This window comes from Cydia strobilella, chromosome Z, assembly GCF_947568885.1.
Source record: "Cydia strobilella chromosome Z, ilCydStro3.1, whole genome shotgun sequence".
NCBI classification, from domain to species: Eukaryota; Metazoa; Arthropoda; class Insecta; order Lepidoptera; family Tortricidae; genus Cydia; species Cydia strobilella.
In genome coordinates, this window is record NC_086068.1 from 24,229,606 (window position 1) to 24,255,909 (window position 26,304).

General features: G+C 35.6%; 1 protein-coding gene across 14 annotated transcripts in view; it reads right to left on the reverse strand.

Moving 5' to 3' along the window:
- Positions 1–26,304, reverse strand: part of LOC134754140 (basement membrane-specific heparan sulfate proteoglycan core protein) — a 319,966-nt gene that overhangs the window by 293,276 nt on the left and 386 nt on the right. The gene's annotated exons all lie outside the window — the stretch shown is intronic.

Below are 26,304 nucleotides of genomic sequence, written 5' to 3' on the forward strand. Positions count from 1 at the left end.
TACCTACATCAAAAATCATACACATACGAGGGAAGTTATCAGTAGCCTTACCACGAGTTTAACATTGATATATTCGCTATCGTGTGCGTAACTTACTGTTTATGCATCTCGCTCGTACTGGCATATTAGTGTACAAAGTAAGTTACGAAGAATATTTAGTGTCAAACTCGTGGTTAGGCTATAGTTGCACTACATCAAATTGGTGGTTTTGGGGAGGAAATGCTTAAGTTACTTTAGAAAACACCGAAATTACCATACACGTGCCTTTAAAAATTGAGGAGTTCCCTCAATTCCTCACGGATTCCATCATCAGATCAAAACCAAAAATATTACGAAAACACCTTGGAGAGGTAACTTCTTTCCAACAGAAAAAGAATAACTCAAATCGGATCATGGGTTGGGAGTAATCGCTGAAATCATTATCATCAAAACAATCATCATCATCAGTTCCACTTCATCAAATTGGTGGTTTTCGAGAAAAAATGCTCAAGTTGCTTAAGAAAACGACCAAATCACCATACATGTGCCTTTAAAAATTGAGGAGTTCCCTCAATTCCTCAGGGATCCCATCATCAGATCAGAACCAGATTAATATGGGACCAACTTGAAAGTAGCTCCTTTCGAACAAAAAAAGAATTACTCAAATCGGACCACGGGTCTCAAAATAATCGGTGACCATACATAAAAAAAAAAAATAGCCACAACCGAATACAGAACCTCCTCCTTCTATGAAATTGAAGTCGGTTAAAAATAATAATAAAAGTGACATATATTGTTAGAATGAAATTTATTTCATCATAATGCGCAGCTTACATTTTTCATAGACTGTAAATATGGTAGAAAATTTGAATAGTATCAAGACCACTGAATCTGTTTTCTGTGGTGTTGTCACATACTGATTTTTAAAAACTACTTCTTATCGAGTGTTGCAAACTTTCCTTGGTCTAACTTATAACAATCATACATAGTTGTCATACACTAGTACAGATATACAGGTTAGGTACTTATTCTTTATAATTGCGCTTGACTAGTCGAATAAATTTTGCCATCGCATCCTATTTTACCGTTACAAGAGAACATAATATCCCGCGCTTGACCTCTTCGCACACCGCGTGCGCGCTAAGTCAGGATGATCACCAATCCAGTTTTTCGAGAATCATCTTTGTGACTCAGTTATTCTTCCAGTCGGTGTCGACACCCATAAAGAGTGCTGCGCGGCCAGCGCGCGATTTGAGGGTGCATATACACATTTATAGTTTATCATTTTGTCATAACGTCCTTTTAAAGTTTATTTTTTTCATTTTTTGTTAGTTTGAATGGCCGCCATCTTGAATATCTCACTTCCGTTCAAAATTTCGATCGGGTAACCGGCAAATTCGGATTCAGCGGGGTCAAATTAGGTTAAAAAATCCGGTTGCCAAAAAGTAACATGATTTGCTAATCGCATCAAGAAGGAGAGCGATTTTGTTTTTTTTTGTCTAGACTAAAAGTCGAGCTGCCTGAATATTTATATAGAAAGATGATAGAAACAGTTAGACATGATTGTAACCTGTTCGGTGAAATGATACAGACAGTGAATGATTGCCAGAAGAGCTAAACGGAAACGAGAAACCATAGATTTAAGATATTCGGGAGATTTTATGGCGCTATTTAGTGAAAAAAATAATGTAAATGTTTACTTTATTATTAACCAACGTCCAAGGAGGTTCTTAATTCAATTTAGTTAAATGTATATACGAGTACCTACTATCCCTGATTTCTCGAAGACAGCTGGACCGATTAGGAAAAATCTTTTTTTTTTAACAGTTGGTTTGGTTTGTCATTTAGGCAGATCTGGTTTATTGATCCTGGAGACAATCAGGGAACTCGTCAAATGTTACTGGCACACAGTCGATTTCATAGATATTTATACATTTCTTCACAATAAGGTGAAACTATGTACATAAAATAGGTAGTGATTTGGTTATTAGGTTCTTGTGCATTTGTTCTGAGATAATAATCTCATTTGATTACGACTTAAATTTTTAGATTCTGTTTTGTAAATTCGGTCCCGTTTTGTTTAACATCAAGCCGCCCAGAGACCTTGTATTTTTAATATTTATTTTGATTACTCATAATTGCATTTGTCTAGGCAAGTTGTGGTTTTTGGGCAGCTAGAGAGTAAGATTACATAATTATTTCATTCCTTCGTACCTATGGCAAACCGTCAATCAGCTGTCGATTAAGTCGACAAAACTGAAATGTATTTATTCAGATGATAAAAAGTTATCTTTTCACCAATTTATACTTATACATGGCAAATCCTACCCGAAGGGTGATACAGGACCGTAATAATGACTGATTATTTAGATTTGCAGCAATATTTGATCATAAGGAAAGAATACACGCTCTGACATAACCCCTAGATATTTTTAAGTTTCACACGTAAGAGCGATACGCATAGGATAATTTGAAATTAAATAAAACCGAGATATATGCGGCGATCGAATAAAATGACGAAGATGATGCTGGCAAATACCTATTTATAGGTACACAAACATTTAGGAAGAGATCACGTTTAGGTTTATCTATATCTATTTACATGTTCATTTTTTTATTTGGTACGTTTTAAGGTTTGCATCCCATCTCTTATTTAAACTATACCTATTATTGTACTTATTTAAGATGTTTTGTTCAATACATTCAGTTTGTTTGTCAGAATACTAGTTTCCTATAGACAGCCCGGGTACGCGGCGCTTGCGTACACAACACAAGGTCTTGGACTGTGACTTCACCGTCTCACAGCACATAAAAAATACCTACGTAAGTGTCAAAGTTCTATTAAATTCCAGAATTTTTACTGCGGCACCAATTTAACACGACTAGTCGACTACCTACTATGCATAATACTTATTATTCAAATTCGAGTAATTGTTAGAATATTTTAATTAGATACCTACCCAAAGAGTGCATGATAGGTATAATATGGCCAGATTCTTGAGAGATTCTCTGCACGGCCACCATAATGAACCCGCAAATGTGTCACCAGCGCCATTCTGTTCATGCATAACAATTTAAATACAATGAGCTCTTATTCGACTTCAGACCTATTTGTAAATTATACTGTTTCACTCGTTTAAAGCCCAATTGAGAAAATAAACAGTTGTCTTTATGACAACATTATACGAGTAATTTAAGTTTAAAAAATTAAATACTTAAGAACTCCTAGGTAAATATAGTTATACTTCACTCACAAATAAAAACGATAAGCACAAAAAATATTTCAAAGTCGTTGTGCTGTGCCATCTTTTTAGGATTCCGTAACCGAAATGGGAAAACTAAATAGGTAAGTACCTACTAAAGTTTCATCATGTCTGTCTATCAGCTCGTATGTCACATTCATTTAGCACAGTAGTGTGTTTTTAAGGCGATCGGCTAATTTCTTCATGGCTAAATATAATCAGGGTTTTTATTATTTTCCTAAAATATTTTTTTACCGAGGTTCGTGGAATTGTTTAAATTGTGAAAATGGTCCGTGACGGCAAAAAGTTTAAGAAACCCTGATCTTTTTGCAGATCGACATAAAATGAAATTCGTCCTTAAAATCGCCCTTTAAATAATATACATAGGGTAATTCCAGTATAGATGCCCCAGTGGGATAGATGCCTCGATTTTGATTTATACTAGTAGCAGAGCTGTGGGACTAAAGCGTAAAAATAATATTCATAAGTATTTGTTCTCGAATAACTTTTGACTCGCTTTTGATTCCCGTTTTGTATCAATTGGTTTGGGTGCACTGAAGCTTAAGCTGCATGGATAAATATATTTTATTGAGATTTTATTATTACTTATTTTTTATTGAATAAGGCATCATCCTCTGCAAAAAGTATGCTTGCCCCGATTTTTGATCGGTATAGATGCCCTAAGAGCATCCCTAGGAGCATATCCTAAACTGCTTCAAACATTTTTTATGTAGCAGAGGGGCGAAATACCTCGTAAATATAAGAGGAAACAGGGTGTTTTCCCGCGTAGCATCGCCTAGTCTGAAGAAAACATGCAAGCCTTTGAGAAAATGAAGAAGGGAAAAAAATTTGTCAACGATATAACCAGAACATCTGAAATACCGTCTAGAACACGATGACGACGTTTTCAAAATATTGAATGTAAAAGACTGATAATTTTTAATTTAGCTTGTTTGATTTCAAAGGGCATCTATCCTCTGACCCATTTTTGCGACGAGTCATCTATCCCATTTTTAACATAAACACGATTTATAAAAAAGAACTGTACAACTTATATAAAAACAAGTACAGTAAAATAATAGGTTAAGGACCATAGTTATCATACGTTTAGGACACATTGCTATAAAATGATGAATTATTGAGTTATAAAGCTATTTCAAAAAGTGAGGCATCCATCCAGGAATTGCCCTAATAACAAAAGTAGTACCTAACTTAAAAAGCAAACTCAAAAAGCAAAGGGGTTCAGGCAGGCCAAAAAGGAGATGGTGGGACGACATGGACGCATTCTACCCCAAATGGTGGGAAAATGCCGATGACAGGGTCGAGTGGAGAAAACGAGGGGAGGTTTTTGCCCAGCGGTGGGACACCAAAGTAGGCTAATAAAATAATAATAATAATAATAAAATATAATGTCAATACGGTGACTGAATGCTCGGAACTTCCGCCAAATTTAATATACATATATTGCCCAGGTAGCAAAATAACGTCAGCGACGTCATAATGACGTCGCTGACGTCATAATGACATATAAATGCTACTGGGGTGGGGGCTGTTCGTATATTACTTAAGACTTTTTTTACCACTTTTTCATCGTCTCCCCATATAAAACCCCAGAAAAAAAATCGGTGACCCAATTTCATCTTTGAAATATTTAAATTCAACAAACGCTTTTTGTTTGGTGCTATTTAAAAGCTGATAATTTAAATGCTATTGTTATTGGCCACTCTTAACAAAAAGAATTCTGGCTTGTTTCTTTCTGATTTGTTAGGAGTGGCCAATTACTATGTAGTGGCCAATAACTTTAGCAGTCACCCTGCATGAGTTACACTCTCAATAATACACTTTGCACATGTAGGTATATTCTACTTTATGCATAAGTATAAAGTAGTAAGCCACATAAGCCAGTTACTATTTGTATGACAAACGGTCATCGTAAACCTTATTAAAGTACCAGCCACTTTAGCATTACATTATGTTTAGACAGTTTGAGGTCAAACAAATTGATGTAAATTAAATTGCTTTGATACGACGTCATCATTATCTATTATTTATCATATCCAAAGATATAATGACATAAATAACTATCCACCTGTTGAATCAAAAAATTACCAGTTAAGCTGTTATCGTATCGGCTAATTTAGAACATACGTGTGGCGTATGTCATCATGTTTAATTTAAATTATTGAATGAGTGACTACTCAGCTTCCAAACAACTCGGACATACTTGTTTAGGTTAAGTAGCCCGGGTTAATTTTGCTACGGGCTACTTGCACCATCCAAGGTTAGCCATTCGGAGTTAACACAGGGTTAAACTGTACTAGTAACTCCGGGTTTAACCTGTTAACCCCGAATTAGCGGCTAACCCTGGATGGCGCAAGTGGCCCTAAGAATAAATATAATCTCATATTTCAATTTTATAAAATCTGTAAACCTAAATAAGTTTACTAACATCCAATTCAAATTGAATAGGCTCTACAATGCACCAAGCCAGCTGATGCTTGATTGCATGATGCCTTCCTTATAAACAAAAGCTTGTACACATCCGCTGCACTAAGATTAAGCAACTTTACTGCAAGATGTGGGTCGTTTGTGTTATCACATTTTTGTGATAAGTTTCCCAGTTCCCTAATCTTAACTCGATGAACGATGACGAACTATGTCTGTTTCTTAGATATTGAAGAAAAATAATGTGAGAATGTTGGAAGGTTATAAATTCAATAATAATATGATCATATTCTACTTAAATTTGTATCTGATCCTTTAGACTCCCTTTTTATAGTTTTTCGTAGGTAAATAACTCTTAAACGGTGGCCCGTAACAAAAAATGTTCTACTACATAAGAAATCTACATAGTTTCCTACAAAAAAGATTTAGTACACTTTTTCGCTAGGATCAATATTTCATAATATATTAAAGTGGGAAAGTTACTTATAATTTGTTGTCGTTTTTTTTTTAGTTTTTCGTAAATAACTCGTAAACGATAGCCCATAGCAAAAAATAGTCTGCTAAATAAATAATATGTATAAAATTTCCTACAAAATAGATATGTAGTAGAAATTAAATGAAAAAACAGCCTGCATACCTCGTGAATCTTAATAACTCTCAAATTTACTTTGAGGGCTTTCCAAGTGAATACTGGCACCGTCACTCAACGGTCACTGATAAAAAAGAGCAAAATTAATAAAAACCTAAATCGGTTATAAAACTTCGAAAACCACGCAACTTTTGCTGAGGTCATGTTAAGCTGGTTAGGATAATCATTTTTGGGGGGGTCCTACCTTCAGTGTCAGTTTAACGTGCTATTTTTGGGACAGCCTGTATATCTATTTTGTAGGAAATTTTATACAGATTATTTACGTACCAGACTACTTTTTTTGCTGTGACGGTACTTTTAGTGTTGTTTACTATGCCAGAATACGCTTAAACACGAATTATTTCCTCAGAGTGGCAATTTTTGGTTATCGTTTGGTGAGCTAACAACCAACCAAATATATTGTTAATGTACAATTAAGTAATTTAGAAGGTTGTGTTGAATACCTTATCTGTTGAAAAAATTCTATTAAAGAACAAAAAACCGGCCAAGTGCGAATCGGACTCGCGCACGAAGGGTTCCGTACCATTGCGCAAAAAACAGCAAAAAAATCACGTTTGTTGTATGGGTATTTTATTCTGTTTTTAGTATTTTTTGTTATAGCGGCAACAGAAATATATCAGGTGTGAAAATTTCAACTGTCTGTCATCACGGTTAATGAGATACAGCCTGGTAACAGACGGACAGACAGACAGCGAAGTCTTAGTAATAGGATCCCGTTTTTACCCTTTGGGTACGGAACCCTAAAAAAATTACCACAGCATAGATCAATAGTAAAATATGACCAAAGCGGCTTTTCGGGTTGGGATTCTTACAATTAGATATGTTTATCATCAGGCCAGAAATAAATAAGTATATGGCATATGTCAGCTGCAGAGAGGTGGCCCTCCCTGCATAGAAATTTGTTTGCAGGGAGGGGGGGGCACCTCTCTCTGCAGCTGACTGTACATGCATATGTATGTATAGCATTAATGATTATGATATTCACTTAATAAATGAGCTCCGTGGTCTACAATAGGGTTCCATATGCACATAAAAAACATTACTTGGACTCGCGCCTTAGGATTTCCGTACCATCACACAGTGTTACGAGTGTGTACTCTCTCTTCCGGAGATAATTTTTTCCAGATCGCGATTTTTACCAATTTCTTTTTCTCAATAGCTTCCTTTCCCGAAGCATTTCTAACCATTCGTATATTTTCCCATTTTTTTTATTTTCCAGTAGCTTATTTTCCGGTTACGTTTTCTAACCATTCGCATAATTTAGATATGTATTCTTATTATAATATACGAGACAAACTAAAAAATAACTTATTTTTATAAATCAGTATCGTACGATAAAATAAGTCGGTTCTGGCCACTGTTTTGCTCGCAGTTTACCTAATACGACTCCTCCTCGCTTCGCTTGTCATCTCACCTATCTATTTTCTGTCTTCCGTGATTGTAAACAAATGAAATATATAGTGGGAAATTATGCGAATGGTTAGAAAACCTAACAAAATAAGCGATTAGAAAATAAAATTAAGGGGAAAATATGAGATTGGTTAGAAAACGTAACAGGAAAATAAGCTACTGGAAAATAAAATTAATGGGAAAATAAATGCGAATTTGATGCGAATGTGGATGCGAATGGTTAGAAATGCTTTCGGGAAAGGAAGCTGTCGAGAAAAAATAAAAAGGTAAAAATTGCGAATGGCAAAAATCGCGATCTGGAGAAACCGATTTCCGGAAGAGAGAGTACACGCTCAGTGTTACAATAGTGATGCAACAAATACGAATAGGAATATTCGTATTCGCCGAATATTAAAAAGGTATTCGTATTTTTTTGAGGCTCATTTCAGATTTTTAATGTATCTAGGCTTACATGGTCTGTCATAACGTTGCGAGTTTTAAGAAATTAAAATGTTAAAACAATCATCTTGACCATCGTGAGTATGGATGGTATAGAAAGGATGCCAATCTCTTATGGCAGAATTGTTGCAAAAGTGACCGCTTTCAGCTTTAAATAATAGTTCCTAATCTCTCCGGTGGCGCTAGTTAGGCTCTGGGACATGAGTATAACATGAACCATATAAGGCAACAAATAACCCGACCAAATTACGTAGGTTGTCTTTGGTAGTATTTCGGTGTATGGTGGCGCCACCTAATTACTGTTTTTTGATGGACAATTTTCATTAAATTAATGCTTTTAAAATTATGACATGTGTCACTTAAAATCAGCATGAAACAGTCTAATCCTAATCTACACTGGTAGCATCTTGGAGGATATAACCAAACGGAGCCGCCACGTCTGTAATTTTCTGTACAAAAAAGTCTGCCAATTTTTGCGGGGGAGGGGAACGTCAAATGTATACGTAACGTCAAAATAGCCATCTCAAATAAACTAACAACAGGGATAACTTTTAGCTGCGCGGATATGGTAATCAATTACTCGTACTTAATGACGTCAAGATGTCCCAAGTGTGCTCGTATAACGAAATGTAATAAAAATCTCAAGGGCCTATTTTAGATTTAAGCTAGTTATTAATTTCGTTTACGTAGTACCACTGCATATATCTTGTATGTAAATAAATTTATAAAAATCGAATAATAAGAGATAGCCGACCGACCATCATCATACGAACATTTTTTTTACTAGCCAATAAGAGTGTCCCACTGCTGGGCAAACGCCTTCCCTCTTTCCCGCCATTTGGTCCTATCCAATGCGCACTGTTCCCACTCTTTACAAAACGCCCCGAGATCTATCCTTTGGGATCCGGTCTGTGGCTAGTTTGGCCCAGCATCCCAGAGGCATTCGGCAGAAGAGTGCCCTGTCCAGTCCCGCTTTAGCACACTCTCTGTCTTACTCAGCTTCCTAGCTTTAGCTTGGAACTAATTCTTATTCATAGTTTTTTGGCCCGTTGCGCTTACACTTTTCACTTACCGTGTGACACAATCATACATTAATCACAAATTTATTAAATAACTAACACACAAGTACAAATAAACAGATTATATATATATATATATCTACAACCATGTACCTACTCGTGCGTACTTTGCGCATTTTATACAATACAACAAAACAATACTAACTTCAATTGTTTTACTCGCAGCCCTAAGCGTTTAATGACTTAATTTGTCTCATGATACAAGCAAATTGGCATCGTTATCGACACCAAGTATTGTGCAAGGCGCTAGTGCTGGGTCACTTTTGATAAACTGCCCAGATAAGTGTACCAAAAATGTAACTATTTTCTTTAATTTATCGCGTATATGTACGTGTGTGCTGACTGAAATTGAGGGATTGAGTCTTGGAAGACTGATAACACCCAGGATGACCCCGGACGAGGCAATCACTTGCATAACACTTTTATGTTACTTGAATTTTGTCTTGCTATCGACAACAGACGTGCGAAGTGAAATAAACTAGTGTTAGAATGGGCATTACTACTTTTACTTAGGCCTCTGGATATTAGCTTTGTTGTCTGTAGTGGTACTTAACTTGAAAAACACAGGCGAACAGACATACTCAAATACAACTTAAAAAAATTTAGTTCTAAAGGAATTCGTGTCTACCGCGAATTCGCGATATGTGTTCAAAACGCAAAAGCTTTATATGTTATATTGGAGACCCAAATGGTTTAAAAAAATGTAAAATAACGAAATCCACATTCTACAAATAAAGTTATATGACACGTTAAAAATCATAGATACCTACCACTTAAAACGATTTAAGGGTTACGGAAGTTTTCGGAGACCAAAAATAAGAAAATAGCTGAAATTATTATTGTATAATCGTATTTCAATCGTTTTATTATTCGAGTGATACACACGAGGCTGAGCTGTTTTATCGGTTTTTGTTTTATTATCGATTGTCCACTAGCTGTTTAAGGCATTGTTGGTTTGGGTAAACATAATGACGATCACCGGTATTTTCCTTTCGCGTAGAAACAAGATTTTATGAGCGGGCTAGACTATGTATTTCCATATTAAAATTACCTCAAGGTTTCAGGTTTGCCAAAAACGTAAGTGTGAGTTTTTCGATAATATTTGGTTGCAAAGGTATCGAAAATAGAAATGTTGTGAATAACTCAAAAATATCATAATTATTCACTTATATTTTATAGTTAATACAGTTATAATATTTTTCTTATTGCATATTATAGTTTTTAAAATAATTTTAATGGTCTTAAATTTGTGGATCTAAAACAGGTTTTGATTGAGAAATAAAAGGAACGACACAACCTAAGAGTAGTAAAATTTCAAGAAATATTTATCCCTTCGGTTTATTCCTTCGGAAAATACTACATAAGTTCATATTTGTTAACTCAAATATCTTTACGACAAAAAATGATAAGGTAACCGATAAATACCTACAAAAAAGATACCTAGTCTTATCACAGTTAAAGTTTGCTAAAATCGTCCCACAAACGACGTTTTTACCTCATGTTATTGACATTTATGTATTCCGTTTTTTAAGGTTCCGTACATCAAAGGGAAAAAAAACGTTTGTCTGTCCGTCCGTCTGTCTGTCTGTTAAGACCCTTTATCTCGGAAACGCGTGGAGGTATCGAGTTGAAATTAAAACCATTATATTTACTCAGGTCTTACAGTCTCTTGAAGTTGTGAAAAGATCAAACTCCTAAGTTAACATAAAGGTACGGCCGTTTATGCCCCAAAAAACGTATAACAAATCGGCACTCAAGGGATCAAAATTTACAGGGTACTTTCCGTTGACCTTGAACTATGAAATTTGTCAAGTACATAATATCATCTTTTACTACAAGTACTTATAGGAAAAACCTGAAAACTATATAAGTAGTAATACAAAAACATATTTTAAATTTGTACGGAACCCTCGGTGGGCGAGTCCGACTCGCACTTGTCCGGTTTTTAGGGTTTCATAGTCAACTAGGAACCCTTATAGCGGCTTTGCTCCGTGATCGTTAGTGCTAGAAAGTTGCAATTTGGCATGGATACATATGTAAGTCATGCATGGCAGCAGACCGGTAAAATAAAAACTACAAAAAAAAAATGTTTAGGGTTTTTATTTGTTTTTTTTTTCACTTTAACCCAATAGTGGGTAGGTATCTCCAACCACCATTTTTTGATAAAGTGAAGTTTGAAAAAAATATGTGTCCTCCCGCCCCCCCTAACTTTTGAACCATGGGTCCAAATGACAAAAATCGAAAAACGAAAGCTGAATAAATCTATAGCAAACATGATCGATCCAGCCGTATTTGAATTATTGCAAAAAGTCTTATTTTCTTAGCCCCGTTTGAGCCTATTCTGGCAGAATGGTAACTACGGAACCCTTCACTGAGCATGGCTCGACATGCCCTTGGACGGTTTTTCAATAGGTTCAGATTTCAACTGCAATTAAAAACTTTGGCGAGGCACTCAATAATAAATACAGTAGGCGTAGGGCCCTTAAGTTGGCTAAAAACGTGTAAAATATAGATAATATATTATGTTAATAAATGTTCGAGTTAACCTATCTGTTAATTACGATTTAAAATGACAAATCCGCATAACTACGTAACACATTCGCTTTGCATCTCCTAAAAAATGTAGTGCTTACATTCTGTTTTTTTTTCTACTCCATTAGGAACGTAGTAATATTAAAAACATGACCGTTTACAAAAATACTACATCCATTGTTACAATTGTAAGTCCCACAACTTGATGGTATGGGCCAATATAATAACTAACTAACTAACTAACTGAACTATGTGTTGTATATTATACATTTGGATATAATTAAATTCCCACTCTTCTCGGTTTAAAAGTTAAAGAAATCTTATTATAGATAGATATAATAATACATGTGACATTTGTATTTGTGTAGTGTGTAGGTACCTATAGTAAGTATAGTATAATGGTGATGATGACCATCCAGAGTCGTCACCGGGATATCAAAAAATAAATACCACCCTGCATAACTGTTTCTACATCGATAACATTAATGCGAGATGATAATGCATGTTTACTTATAACGTAAAGCTTTTATGAAATGTGTTGTTGCCAAGATGCTAAATTGAATTCCATAAGCTAAGCGATGGGACTCAAGTGTATGGGCAAATAAGCGGTACGAGTAGGTATATTACGAGTACGTGCTCCTGTTCAAAGTCAATTGATACTTTTTAACACTCTAACAAATGTTGTCAATTTTAAACTTTATTATATTTAAACCCAAGTACACAGTACACGTAGTCACTGTAGCCGTAATCGGTTATGATTTCTTCATTGTCATCAGTTATGTAGTTGGTCAAGCAAATCTTGTCAGTAGAAAAAGGCGGCAAATTTAGATAATGTAGGCGCGAAGGGATATCGTCCCATAGAAAATTTTAATTTCGCGCCTTTTGCTGCTGACAAGATTTGCTTGACCAACTATAGTTTTTGTTTATATACAGGCAGTGATCGGCATTTTGGTTGCTACGGGGATATAAAGTTAAAATGGTAATATGGTTACGCCTCAAAGGGTGCAATTATGCAATACCGATTCAACCGTTCAAAAAAATACTATTGCTACTAGGTAACAAATATATTCATAGCACATATCGATACCTTTGGGTTCAATTGGCGTAAAGGACTAAATGCAAGTTTTTTTTATGTTGATATATTTTTCGAGCTATATTTTTGATATATCTAATACACATGAGAAATATAGCTCAAAATTTTAAGTACTCAAAATGTTAGTTTTTTTTAACCTGAATTAGCAATCATATCTTTAAATTTAAACACGAAAAAAGTTAATGTCCTTTATAATTAGTCAAAAACACTATGAATGTCCTTGACGACCATAAAATTATTGATAATTTAGTGTGTCTTGTTTAGTAGGGGGTAGTAAGTGACGTTCTCAGACTATATATTCCAAATTTGGGGAGTACTATTTACCAGCCACGGTACACATGTTAACTGTTTTCAGCATAGTTTACTGTTACGAAGCTTAAAAATAAAGCTTAATTATGCTAGGTATATCCCGAATAAACAAAACACTATATTTTTAACCAATTATATAATAGAAAATAATTGCTTGTTCAAAAAGTAGCTAATATTCAGGAATAAAGATAAAGTAAATGTCCCAGTGCTTAACACGAACCGCCTTATATTATAACAATCATAACATCACAGCTTTTAATCATAACAAGGGAAGTATTAGATCGGCTAACGATGATTAGAATTAACATATTTCAAAATTTGATCTAAATATTGTTTCAAAATTTCAAAATGTTCTTATTTCAAAATACAACAAGATATTAATATTGTTTCAAAATATGATCTAAATATTGTTTCAATATTTCAAAATACAACAAGATATTAAATCGAAAAAACTATTAATTCCTATTTAAGTAGTAATTTCTGTGTTATTTAGTCGCTGTTATCTTTAGCTGCAATTATTTCTAATTTCAAACATTTAAAAATATCTTCTGTTAGAACGATTATGAAACAATTAAGTAAACAATTTAATTAAAACCAATTCGGTCATTAAGTATTATTTACCACTTCATCCAGATACGTTTCAAACTTTCTAAAGTGCTTGAAACAAAGCTTTTTCTTTATTTCAACGAGTTATTGTAACCGAGCTCAAGCAATGACAAAAATAATTCAATTACGCACAAACAACCAGTTCCACCACTCAGGAACGGATAATAAACAGTCATAACATAACCTGCGCCGATCAAGCTGCGTGTCCGATGAGATTCGGGATAGCTAGGCGATGGGCCGTCGCTGATACACCTGTCTCGTTCTCCTAATCAACAAGAAATGCGAATCGGAAAGTTACAGTACAGAGTGTATTATGCACACTATGCACAGGCTAGTACGTTGACGCAGGATTATAAGAGATTCCACTGTGAGTAAAACAATAATAGATGCGGAAAAAGCACTGCAGTGTATGGTTTGCCTTCAAATTAGAAACCTCACCTCAGCTCTGTAGAGCTGAGGTTTCTAATTTTAAGGGAAAACATTACATTTTAGTAATAGAGGACCCATAAAACTATTTATTTATTTGGCATTATAGACCTTTACGCCCATGAACCAAGATAACTGCGGAGAAATATCTTAGCGGAAATGCTATAAAATTTAAGGGCAAACATTACATTATAATAATAAAGGTCCCAGAAATCTATTTATTTGATATTATGCACCTCTACGTCCATGTTAATTGTTTTAAATTTAGAGTTTAAAACTAATTTGTGGTAGTAAACGACATAAAATATTAGAAAAGTCCTTTACAACATCGTTCGCTTCATATATTTATGGTAAAATCATTTTTAGGGTGTAAAGGGCAAGTAAAATATGTCCTTTACGACCATCTTGACCATACGATATTAAAAATCAACACGACAAATAAAGGGCGACGATAAAAGACATGTAAGTAATTTACTTACAACAATATTTATAACCTTTACGATAATATATTTGAACTTCTTATTTATAACTTGTCATTTACGTCCCTTGAGCTACGCTATTTTTGCTAGCTCATAGTGTAGAAATTGGGTCGTAAAGGCAACTTTTTAAGATATCGGAATTTTAACTATACAGAACGAAAGCGCTTGGAATTCTGAACAAAAATGACATTTACGCCAATTGAACCCAAAGGTATCGATTGGCAATAAATAAGCAGTTATTGAGGTCATTTATTCCGAGCTCATTATACGAGTATGTACCTAACCAAAAAACCTTCCTAAATAAGTAGAACTCGCTATGCTAATCGGTAATGTAGATGCAAGCTATTAAGTTCCATTTTAAATTATGATATAAAGGTTTTCTGGACAACTTAATCTTCTCTATTAGCGTACACCTCTGCAGCTAAAGGGATTGCAGAAAAAATAAGTTTTCGATATATCATGCTCGCTGCTGTCATCCGCAGAGAACTACATTATCGTGTGCACGTCTAAATATGGGATTCCACTAGTGTGCGGCACTGTGCGGCACGGCACGCTGGTGGGATCCCGACTTCACGTTTGTGTATATCATACCTACGTTTCGAATGAATAGAGTACTGAAAAAAATTAAATGCGGGTCGGTTACATTAGTAAGAATTAAATAATTAATATTGTCATTATACTTTATTCATCATTGATTCCAGTCATACTATTCCAATCACTACATTCTCCATAATGCCAATACTTTTGAAGTAGGTTATGCCATGTCATGTTTTTAGGACTGGCTTAATTAATAATACGATAAAATAAACATAATTCCTACATGTGGGTTCCTATAATTGGCTTCCTGTATCAACTATATTTTTTATGTTAATGTCACAGCTGTTGGATCTCCAAATAAAAAAAATGCTCTATTTACTTAAATTCTGCATTTTTTTTACATTAATTTAATATTCAGGTGCAAGATTTAAATAATAAATATGTATATTAAAAAAATAAAACGTATAATAATGTCGTATATAGCGTTAGATTTCAGTTATTTTACCGTAGTTGTTGACTTACTTACTGTTTAAAAGTGTTTTAGTTTTCGTTGTAAACACAATTTTCATGTTTTTTAAGAATCCCCGGTAAGCTCGGCCGAATTTCACCTTCCCATAGAAATGGAGTTTCGTTATCCATTATTAGAGCTTAATCCATTCGGTTGTAAGTATATTTAACCGACTTCCAAATCTCAAAAGGAGGAGGTTATCAATTCGGTTGTTTTTTTGTTATTTTTTTCATGTTTGCTACTCCATATCTCCGTCATTTCTAAACCGATTTTGAAAATTCTTTTTTTTATTGTAAGTATATACATACAGATTGGTTCCGTTTATCTCAAAACGCAGTTCTGAGATCCATGAGGAATCGAGGGAACTCCTCAAATGTTAAAGGCATACATATAGCGATTTTAGTATTTTCATCAATAAATCGATCAAGCATTTAGGTACGTTATTAGTTTATATAGCTTCAGTCTATACAACAAACGAAATAGGAAAAGCAAGTTTTGTATGAAAAACTTAAATTCGCTTTATTTTTATAACTATGGTATCTGAAGCTACATAAACTAATTACAGACATAGATATACTTACTTACCTTATCCTACTCTAAGTACAAAGTTTCAGAGCAATCTAGCTAGTCATTTTAAATGAGAGCGTAACTACGTTTGTATGGAGAACCGAGTTTGCCGGGGACCCTTAAGCGAGAACGCTTGTTAGGCGGCTGCTTGTGAGGCGGAGAGTGCTTCCCATTAACTTGATAAAGGTTCAGTCGCGAGTGCAAGAGCGAATGAGCTACACGAGTAAACAATAAGCTTTATGACTGACAGACTTCGAGAGACCTACATCGCACTCAATGCTTAGTTACGAACAAGGATTATTGAGTTATCCTCCTTTACAACGTATTACTATTTCATAATACGACAATAAAAATTTAAATGATTTTGTGTTTGATTTTAGTTTGTATGTACCTATGGATTTTTAGGGTTCCGTTAACCCGTTTAGGTTTCCGTTAAGGATTGTTAGGGTTTTTAGGGGGGGGGTTTACCCAAAGGGTAAAAACGGGACCCTATTACTAAGACTCCGCTGTCCGTCTGTCCGTCCGTCTGTCCGAAAACAGAATAATATAAATATTTAAATGGGGCTCCCATACAACAAACGAGTTTTGTTTGCTGAACATGTTTGCATACAAGCGAAGTTACGCTCTCATTTTAAAATGATATGATTAGTTGGAATAATATGAAATTTGGCATGCACATTCAAGTAACATACATATATCTGTCTCATCTGTCTTGTCACACGTTACTTACTTAATCGCTCATGCCAAGTTTCATGTAATTTCAGCATGTCGTTTTAAAATGAGAGCGTTACTTCGATTGTATATGGGAGCGGCAGCACAAAGGTGATATTCGGATGGGAACTGCAGCTGCATAAAGAACTATTGCGACATTACTGCTACGAAATGATTCGAGCGCTGTCACTGTCATTATCCTTGATAAAATGAGGGACGGATTGAACGTTCTAATCGCGGCGTTCTAATTCCCAGGAGATTGACAGTGAGTGCGCCCGCGCGCGTCATCGCCGCAGCAGTAGTAGTGCCGCTACAATAGGTAATGCAGATGAGGTCATCGACCAAACGTTGCCTTTAAATGTCGTATAAGTTTTGAAAATGTAACAGGTGAAGATTCTACAAACTTCAATTTCTACTTATACGAACTTCCAAATAAAAATGCAATTTACCACGTCCCATGCCATGCCGGCCATGCTGCTGTCTTTGATGCATATAAAACGAATTGTATTTTTTTTAAAGATTTCAATCAATTGCTTTGCTCTTCAAATCCAAGTGATGTTCTATTGTTAGTTTAAGTATAAGTTAGATATATCTATTATCATTACACAACAAGTATCGTGATATGTACATTGATTAATTTTATTTATTTTATTTTTATTTTATTTTTATTTTATTTTTATTTTATTTTTATTTTAATGAAAAACTTATACAAGACAGAAGATTCGCGTTTATCCATCCTCTCACAGAACTTTATACACTCTTTACACCATCCAACTACCTGCAAATACACATTCCGGTGCTGATGCGAGGAGCGCGTTAATAGATTGAAGAGCGCGGACAAGTGGTGATTTGCCATGGGACATAGTGCGTGTTTTAGGCACAGCTAATAAGTAACGACTTCGCGGTCGGAAATTAAATTGGGCCTTAGCCATAGAAGGGACGAACGGGCGAACGACTTGTGCAACCAGTTCAGGGCAGTCCGAGTTTCCTCGTGAATATTACAGGCAGAAGTCATTGAAGTCAAGAGCCCATAGTTGCGTCTTAAATGAGAGTAAGACCAAAACTCACGGCGAAAAGACTGTGTCAAGTCAAGTACCCACGGACCATTAAGTCAAAATTCTGGCTACGGTTCGGAAAAAGTCTACATTAGTACATTATTGTCGAGGCTCGGAAGTAGCTACTTGCTGGCTGAGGATTCCTTTTAAACGGACGACCTCGGGAGTCCGTTTAATTGAATCCGAAGCCAGCAAGTAGCCTTCCAGCCGAGTCATATATAGTGCTTTTCTCAAAAATGGCGCAATAATAACAAATATAATATAAATATTTTACAGAAGCAACGCTCTTATGTATATATTTTCACAGAAAAAAGTAAAAAGATTTGCTTTGCCGCCTTTTTTTTTTAAATTAAAAATAGAGGTGTATTTTTCTGCTGAAAATACGCCAACCTATTTGAGACACCTAAATAGTCGCAGTACCAACATTATAATAACAAGTACTGATCATCTGTTTGGCTGTTTAATGGACCTATGCCTTCATTTGATATGGCCACTTCAACTTTTAAAAAGTTTGGAACTCGACAAATAATGGAATTTGTATGCAACATTGCAGTCCCGAAATCGAGACTGCAATGTTTTTAACTTTTTAATTTTTTGACGGACCATAAACTACGCACTTCGCGACCTACTTTTTAACCGGCAACGTCGACTTTGCCGTCCATTTTTTAGAAAAATTATTTACCTAGTTGTTCAAAAGCTTCTTTAGAACCTTTTTAGGTTTCTCGCCAACTTTGCGGCTATAGGAAATAGTTCGTTCGTTTTATAAAAATAACTAAACTTCAGTTTAACAGATTTTAACGGTTTTCTTTTACATTTGACTAACTTAAAAACAGGACGTCTTATTGGCTAACCTATGACAAGAAACCTTATTTATTTATTTACTAGCTAGGTATAGTTCAACTTATTTACACAAAACCTTTACAAATTATACATCATATAAACCTTCCTCTTGAATCACTCTGTCTATTAAAAAAACCGCATCAAAATCCGTTGGCGAGTTTTAAATATCTAAGCATACGTAGGAACAGACATACATACTGAGCGGAAAGCGACTTTGTTTTATACTATACTCTGATTTGTAATTATAGGTAGATTCCAAAAAACTAACCTCACTTCTTCTATTTTCCGTATGTTTTAAGAAACTAAACAATGCTAAAAGGAGACATCTATATTTATTTTAAATGCTAGAAAAATATGCAAAAGGGAAATTTGAGTTTACCTCTTTACATATTTTCCATTATTACGAAAGAAAAAAGATCTGAGTGAGGTTAGTTTTTTGGAATCTAATTACAAATCAGAGTATATGTAGTGATTATCTCAAAAGATCAACATATCTACATTTGATCACTGGGTAAGTCACAAATATAAAACTAAAATTATATATTTACTGAACGATGTAATCTGCATATAGAGCCTATCTTATAGCGTCACTAAACTTGTAAACCAGCAAAGCTATAAATTATAAAAAACCAGACAAGTGCGAGTCGGGCTCGCCCACCGAGGGTTCCGTACAAATTTTACTATTTTTATTTTTTTAAATTTATAGTTTTCAGATTGTTCCCTGTATTTGTAGTGTAAGACGATATTACTTGCCAAATGTCATAGTTCTAGGTCAACGGGAAGTACCCTATACACTTTGATTCCCTTGAGTGTCGAAATTTACTTTTTTTTCGGCATAAACGGCCGTATGTTTATTTTATTACGTTACCTAACTTAGAAGTTTGATTATTTCACAACTTTAAGGGACTGTGGACCTGAGTATATGGTTTTAATTTCAACTCGATACCCCAACGCGTTCCCTAGATAAAGGGGTCTTGACAGACAGACGGACGGGCAGATGGACGGACAGACGGACGGACAACAAAGTGATCCTATAAGGGTTCCGGTTTTTTCCTTTTGAGGTACGGAAACCTAAAAATATAGGTACTTTGGCATTTTTTAAACCATATTAATAACGGGTCACTCGCGTAATAATATGTTTTTCCCCTCACTAGCTCGGAAAGCCGTCTATTATCCTTTAATACAAGCGGGGAAAAACGCATTTTATCCACTAGTGGGGAAAGTAATTTGACCTTGGATGGAGCGTGTTTAAGTAGCTTGACAGATAACAAAACGTAAAACGCTCATGATAATGGTTCGTTCGATATTAATTATCATTAAATAAATGGTTTGAGAATCTAATAAAAAATACCAAATTTAGCTTTATTTAATAATTTTAAGTCATAAACCTTAAAATTCCATAAGAAACGTTAGATTTTTTGTAATGATGTTAAATATAATTCTGAACGCACAAGTTGAGTCGATGCAATTTCAAAACGCATCGTTGACATTTCATACGTCAGAACAGAAATGTCAACATTGTCAACAAAATTTTTACTGTTCTTCTCACCGACTCACGTAAAAATCAGAATTTCTAGTGTTTTCTGTTATAATATCGTAAAAAAATTAGTGATTCCAGTGATGAAGATGATCTAACGCCTGTGGATGTTGCACTTTCCTCGCTATAGTGAGGGGAAAAGTTTTGTGTTACACACGGGTGCAAATGTATTTTACTTCTCGTGTGTTGAAACACTCGCTACGCTCAGGATTCTATTTTAGAATCACTCGCTTCGCTCGTGGTTCAACTATAGAATCCTTTCGCTTGCTCATGTTTCAATTCCACACTCGCGGGTAAAATACAACTTTGCACCCTTGTATAACAAATAACTATAATCTGTCTGTGTCTCACGGAAGTTTTGTTTTTTTTTAAACCATTAAATATGCTAACCTAAAGGCATGAAAATATAATCACGCGTTCATAATATAAAGGTAGGCACCTATGTAGTGTACTTGAGATTAATTATATGGAAGTATTGAATATTCAAGACGTTTTAGTTAAAACGAAAACAGATAGGATCGACTTTTTCAATTATATTTATAGGACATTAAAAAAGCGTCCCAAGTAGTTGTTACGGTTCCGCACCAAAAAGGGACGAAAGGAAACCTTGTGGTGCGACTCTGTTCATCCGTCCGTCTGTCTCTCTGTCTATCACATTGCTAAATATCTTGAGAGCTACTTAAGCCGTAGATTTGAAATTTGGAATAGTTATGAACAACGCTAATCCAGACACATTGGAAGTGTACTTTATTTATTTTATTATGGAAAATGTCTATGGGTGCCAAACTTCAAAAACTAGTTACCAGGTCAAGTGGGATATCATTTGAAACAGCTCAAATTGAACATTGCAAAACATCATTATTTTTCATCGTAATAAAAAAAAATTACTTAAAGACGGTATCGTTAATTATGGGTACAACTTTACACAACTTTGTACAACGGGTAAATAACACATATATTTAATTAGTGCTTTAATAAGCTACACATTTCGTCCTGGGAGCTCGACATTAATGGTTTGGACAAAATTTACCCAATCCTACCGAGTAACTAACGATTGTGGACAAATACTACCTAAAAGAAAATTAAGGCAAGACGATATTATACAAAAAAAACGTATATCGCGGTAACCGAAGACAATGTTGAAAATAATTCGTAAAGCGAAATATCTGGGCATAGTGTAATCATTTCTTTATGTTCAAAAACAATAATTTAAAAAAAAGAAAGTAAAACCGACTTCAAACGGGAAAAAAAATATTATCTCGTTTTATATGCGCTAGCAAACTGATACGTTTGAAATCGGTGCCAAGCCAAATCTTAAAAGCGTCAAGTTGCCGTCAAACCGAATGCCAACCCTGGTATAGTTTGATAAGAACAAAAGAACCAGTATTGTAACTATTTAGCTTGGCACCGACTTCAAGCGTATAAGTAGCGCATATAAAACGAAACAATATTTTACTTTTTCCCGTTTGAAGTCTGTTTTACTTTTTTTTTATTAATTTTATTTTTCCATTTTTAGAAGTGTCTTCATTTGTCTAGCCAAACTGTCACTAAACATTTTTGCACTTCGGGTAAGTTTCAAGTTTCAAGGTCAGGATCTAAGATCAAGATTTGAGGAGTTGGACCTCATGGAACCCATCATCAGAACTAGACCTTAACACAAATGTTCCTTCAGAACTTACTTGTGCTTAACAAATATAACGAAGAGGACTTAAATCGCCAAAATTGAAATATGCGTTGTTAAAGAGTCCCGTTCTGGACTTCTGGTCATCATCAGTAGTTCCACTTCATCAAATAGTACTGTTTTGGATGAAAGTGCTTGGTTCGTTGATGATAATATTAAAACCGATATATTTTCTTTCTATATTCCTAATGGATTCCTTCATCACAACTGGGTTTTTACTGAAACTGGACCAACTAGGGATTATATAGATTCAAACAAAAAAAATATATTCCAAATCGGCTCAGAAAAGACGGAGTTCTGATGTAACATACGGTTCGGAGGTATATGGAGCATTTCTATCGAACTGCTCTTGCCATGGTTCAACCCCATGAATGTCCCAGGCCTTGGTTTTTGATAGATTCTTTTAGCTGTCTCCCTCATTCCACTTGCGTCAGAAAATGACAGGAATCCAAAATGTTGCGTAAAAAGTCGTTTTTATGTAAAAATAAAAAATTTCCACATTTATTGTGGCAAAAAGTGTGTGGGGCAAATATCCCCCCCCCCCCTTATCTCCCAAATTTACCAAAACTACTACTAATAACTACGTAATCATAATATTGTCTTCGGTTACCGCGATAGTTACTCATGAAATAAAACTATGAAAACGGATTATATCGCGTATATTGAATTTATAATACATCCCGACGTTTCGAACTCTTTACAGCGTTCGTGGTCAACGGGTGACTGAGGAAAAATTACAAAATGCAAAAATACCCACATACTAAAATAATGAACAATCATAGACTACAAACTTTAAGGCTGGTTGTACATGCAAAATCGGTTCATAAGGCTAGTTATACACTATAATTATTTTTCAAAGATATATATATATACGCGATAAAAAAAACTATGCCGGCTCCAACCCTACACCACGGACCCGAGAAGATTTAATTCCCTCCTAAATTGTAGGAGGGTATCCCAATATGGGACTGGCAACAAACTCGGCGGGACACATCTTTTCAAAACATCAGAATGTCCAGCATCATCCAACACTACGGTCTCACAGTCTATGTCTCGCTTGCTCCTTTATCAGGTGGACTACAGGATCCCAAGCTGGTGGTAGAGAAAAGCCATCTTCCCTATTAAAGTTTGGATATTTCTTAATCTCAATGGCCTCGCGCAGCATTCTGGGTATGTAACGCTTCTCCTTGGCAAGAACCAGAGGCTTATCAAACTTGATTGAGTGATTGGCTTTATCCATGACATGCTCACAGACAGCAGACCTAGGTCGACGGTGCTTGACATCAGCTATGTGTTCCTTCACCCGAGTGGAAATGCTCCGTTTCGTCTGCCCGACATATGATAGGCCACACTCACAGTCCAGCCTGTACACTCCTGCAGTCTGTAGAGGGGTATTGCATTTTACAGGCCTCAGGAATTGTGACATCTTCTTCATTGGCTTGAAATATGTTTTTATAGAAGCACGCTTCAAGATGTGGCTGATCCTGTCCGTGACCCCCCTGACAAAAGGCAGAATGGCAGGCCTGCGCTCAACTGTGGGGATCTTAATATGGGACCTCTGGTTGACCCGCGGTATCCTGAGCTTGTTTGCCTGGAGCGCGCGCCTGGCATGCTGGAGCTCCGCGGCCAGATGCTGGTCATCACATATCCTCTGGGCTCTCTGAAACAAAGATTTGCCTACTGTAACAAGTTGACTGGGATGGTGATGCGATTTGCCATTTAAGTACCTATCAGTATGAGTAGGTTTCCTATACACAGTGCGACCTAGGGTGTTATCAGGATTTCTTTTTACCAATACATCTAAGAAGGGGAGAGAACATCTAAGACTGACTGAGAAAAAGACTGTTCTCTCCCCTTCTTAGATGTATTGGTAAAAAGAAATCCTGATAACACCCTAGGTCGCACTGTGTATAGGAAACCTACTCATACTGATAGGTACTTAAATGGCAAATCGCATCACCATCCCAGTCAACTTGTTACAGTAGGCAAATCTTTGTTTCAGAGAGCCCAGAGGATATGTGATGACCAGCATCTGGCCGCGGAGCTCCAGCATGCCAGGCGCGCGCTCCAGGCAAACAAGCTCAGGATACCGCGGGTCAACCAGAGGTCCCACATTAAGATCCCCACAGTTGAGCGCAGGCCTGCCATTCTGCCTTTTGTCAGGGGGGTCACGGACAGGATCAGCCACATCTTGAAGCGTGCTTCTATAAAAACATATTTCAAGCCAATGAAGAAGATGTCACAATTCCTGAGGCCTGTAAAATGCAATACCCCTCTACAGACTGCAGGAGTGTACAGGCTGGACTGTGAGTGTGGCCTATCATATGTCGGGCAGACGAAACGGAGCATTTCCACTCGGGTGAAGGAACACATAGCTGATGTCAAGCACCGTCGACCTAGGTCTGCTGTCTGTGAGCATGTCATGGATAAAGCCAATCACTCAATCAAGTTTGATAAGCCTCTGGTTCTTGCCAAGGAGAAGCGTTACATACCCAGAATGCTGCGCGAGGCCATTGAGATTAAGAAATATCCAAACTTTAATAGGGAAGATGGCTTTTCTCTACCACCAGCTTGGGATCCTGTAGTCCACCTGATAAAGGAGCAAGCGAGACATAGACTGTGAGACCGTAGTGTTGGATGATGCTGGACATTCTGATGTTTTGAAAAGATGTGTCCCGCCGAGTTTGTTGCCAGTCCCATATTGGGATACCCTCCTACAATTTAGGAGGGAATTAAATCTTCTCGGGTCCGTGGTGTAGGGTTGGAGCCGGCATAGTTTTTTATCGCGTATATATATATATATCTTTGAAAAATAATTATAGTGTATAACTAGCCTTATGAACCGATTTTGCATGTACAACCAGCCTTAAAGTTTGTAGTCTATGATTGTTCATTATTTTAGTATGTGGGTATTTTTGCATTTTGTAATTTTTCCTCAGTCACCCGTTGACCACGAACGCTGTAAAGAGTTCGAAACGTCGGGATGTATTATAAATTCAATATACGCGATATAATCCGTTTTCATAGTTTTATTTCATACGTAATCATAACATTATCATAAATATTACAGCAAAAGTGTAATCACACTTCTATCTAGAATAGTTTTTTCTTAATTATCAAAAAACATTTACTAATTTTATTTTATTTGCAATATAAGCCCCTTTTCGGGTGTTTATTATACTTGAAATGTCTATGAGATTAGATTACACTAAAAACACGTTCTTTCAAATAAATTTAAAATTATTGAAATCGATTCACATGATAAAGAATTATCCCTGAAAACCTATACATACAGGTCGCGCAAATTAGTAAGCCAATTTGCCGATAGATAACGCTGTACACAATTATGCTTAACAATTGCAATTGTGCTTCTGGTCAAGTCTTTCGTGATTAAAGTTACATGAGAAAATGTAAAGTTTGTACGGAACCCTCGGTGCGCAAATTAAACAAACTCGCACTTGACCGGTTTTCATTTTTTATAACCAAGTTACATATTTCAGTTGCTATTTTAAAACTAAGTTCAAAGTAACAAGGGAAGTATATAGCAGTTGAATAATTATTTTAGAGGCATTTGTAAAAAAATATAAATGAAAAAAGAAACATAATCTCTTTAATTTTTTAACTACGAGTACATAAATATCCGCTCCAGATCTCTTCCTCAGACATGAGGGACCGAATAGAGAGAGAGACATAAATATCGGCATAGTCTAAGGCCCTTTGGTCGCGGCGTATGTTGGTAATAATATTATGTAAGAGTTTTACAGAATAGTACCTACTGAATAATAAATAATTGAATGTACGTAACTATCATTATGTGTACCATGATTATATCTTTAAAAAATATAAATCATCAAACCTAAAGTCGGTGAACCATATTTTACTAGTGTCCTAAATAAAATAAATGTTGGTTTATCAACATTTACCTACCGGTAGGTTATCGTATCGTCTAGTTCCATGTCCAGCGTTTTTGCCATGTTAAATAAAGCCGGCTTTGACCATTAATATATGACTAACAAACATTCGCTAGGTGTATTGCTGATTTATAATTATACTGAATTGCTTAGCTGCTAATTTAGGAAACTACTTAGTCTACTTTTGTATAATACCATTTGCACTATAATAGGCAAGAAGGCAACATATATATATTGAGTCCAACACCGGCGCCGCGTCGGCATGATTTG